The sequence below is a fragment of the Triturus cristatus genome, chromosome 6 (genome assembly GCF_964204655.1).
Source record: "Triturus cristatus chromosome 6, aTriCri1.1, whole genome shotgun sequence".
In the NCBI taxonomy this organism is placed as follows: Eukaryota; Metazoa; Chordata; class Amphibia; order Caudata; family Salamandridae; genus Triturus; species Triturus cristatus.
In genome coordinates this window covers 510,261,384-510,263,855 of record NC_140589.1, presented here as the reverse complement: position 1 = coordinate 510,263,855, position 2,472 = coordinate 510,261,384, and the positions used below count along the sequence as shown (strand labels likewise).

The following is a 2,472-nucleotide window of genomic DNA, read 5'->3' as shown; positions in this document are numbered from 1 at the left end:
AGATTAAGTGATTTGCCCATTATCACATGATGTTGAGCGTTGTTGCCGAGACTCAGACCTGGTTCCCCAGCTTCGAGGTCGACCGATCTAGCTGTAGGGCTACATCCTCTCCCCAAGTATGTGTGTCAACAAATTAAAAGTTCTATTGTTGCTCGCCCACTGAAGAACCCTCTGTTAGTTTTAAATAAGCCATTACAATGCAATTATTAAGATCATTGTGAACCACTGAATGAGGATGGCGCCTTTAAATGTATCTTAGTGGCTGTTGATTCTTGTTCTCAATTTCTATGGGTGTGGCTACAGTTATCGGCTGATGCTCAAACTGTTATTAAAGATTTGCAAGTCTTTATCCGTAGATATGCAGTGGCAGAATTCCACAGGGAGCAGCTTTTGCCTTTAAGGCGTTCCTGGATACTATGGGTACTCTGGGTATAGTTGTGCCTTATTCTTCCCTCTATCATCCTTAGGGAAATGTGATAGAGGAACAGAACTGACTTAAACGTGACTTAAAGCTGTCCTTAACTGCTAGAGTACTAGTCTTAGGCCGTAGTTGGATCCATCACCTGTATGGAGTCCAGAGAGAGTTAAATAATCTGACTAGATGGTTGTTGGGTGGTCAGACTCCCGATGAGGTACTATTTAGGGTTCAAATATTTGTTCCAGATCTTGATAACTTTGGCACAATGGCAGCATATGCACCATTTGACATCAATTAATGTTTCACCGTCTGACACGAATTACAAGATTTCCAAGATGAGCACTCAAATTTAAATTCGAAACATTCAGCCACTGACAAAGTGAAGGAACAACCAGCAGCTTCTGGCTAGATTCCTAAAGATGGGGATTTAGTCCGAGAGACGGATGCAGGAAAGAAGAGTTTGGTCCATCCGACTGTGCACCAGTGCTTGTCTTTGTTGTCCAAGGTACTCAAACTGTGATTTTGCCACCGCTTCAGGAGCAGCACGTGCAGGTGAGAGCAGTGGGATGGGGAGGGAGTCAAAAGACAGCGAAAGAAAAGCACTTAACTTGCACTCGCCACATCTCTGAGTTTGCGATGCAGCAAGCTCAAGGTAAGTGGGTTTTAAAGATTTGTATTTTCCCTCGTCGTCATCTGTCGACTCCCTCCCCACCCCGCCCCGCTTCACCACCCCACCACTCTTACCTGCATGGTTCTCCTACACCCCTTGCTGGTTGTAAACAGAAAACAAATGTTTCCATTGATTTGATCAAGTTACACCATGTGGCCAGTTCTCCATATTAGGCCACAAGGGTTTCTGGATAGTTCCTTGTCATCTCTCTGTTTCCTGCACAAAATCCATCTACGCGCAACACATAGTCCTAAACTTTCTACTCCCTGGATGGGGACTGCAGATGCTGAACTTTCAATAATACAAGTTAATGTTGAAAACATACGATGTGTTTCTAAATGAGATGGCTGTTTTCTACTGCTAGCCTTGCAATGAAATTATATACTATCAACTTCCTTTGGAGGTGCCTACCTGCTCAGCGTTGGCCTAATGAAGTCCCTGTATTTACTCAGACTGCCTCTGGTAATTTTGTCAACATTGATGATTTTTCTTCAGACTCTTCACATACCTCTTTGTGTGGTACGCGTGTACTGTTTTTTTGGCTGAAACAGACTTACCTGATTCCTTCATGGTCCTTCTGTTGGATTTTTCATTCATTCTTTTTTCTCTTCCTCTGGATTGGATTTGTTACAGTTTTTTTCTGCTGTTGAATGAACACTATCTCTCAGTTTGCTCTTCTCTGGAACTGGTAGCTAAAGTGCTAAAGCCCCATTCTTCTTCACATAAGGTCCGAAGAGACTTGTCCCTTGTGAACATTACTGCATTTCCTGTCCATGATGGTGTCGTTTGGGATAAAGTCCCCTATGACATTTTTGGTCCTAGAGAGACTTTGCATATTTTGTATGTTTTTATAATTGCTATGGATGATGTTATTACCCCAGGTTCCAATTCTGATGACTGTTTCTAATATGTTATCTGAACTAGAACCGTACTGAGTAATTGAAAATGAGTACTTGTATCTGAATTCTGAAAATTATGGTTAAATGTTTTGCTACCATCACTATGCACATCACTGTTTACACAGATCTAGTACTCCACGTACTGTTTTTAATTATACATAGTGTAAACAGTGCCTGATACCATCTGTGGGTAGTTCTAAAACATATTTAGAGAGGTTCCCTTATTTTTCTAGCCATGTCTCTACAGACTCTGTTTCATATTATTTTAAGCTCACACCTTTACCACCGAAGAAAAATATGCTCACACAAACAAAAGTTATTTATTCTGATTCATTAAGTTCACAACTAGCCCTAAAGTGTTATGAGGATTGGAAGGACAATATTGAGCTTACATTTGTGTGGGGTACACAACACTGCATGGTCCAAGGTACTGATTTTTTTTTTTTTAACAAAACAGTATAATAGACTACATGCTTGGGCATGGC

At 41.2% G+C, this 2,472-nt stretch overlaps 1 pseudogene; it reads left to right on the top strand.

Annotated features, from left to right (window-relative positions):
• Positions 1-1,459: 1,459 nt before the first annotated feature.
• Positions 1,460-2,149, top strand: LOC146817349 (uncharacterized; annotated as a pseudogene).
• Positions 2,150-2,472: the final 323 nt, after the last annotated feature.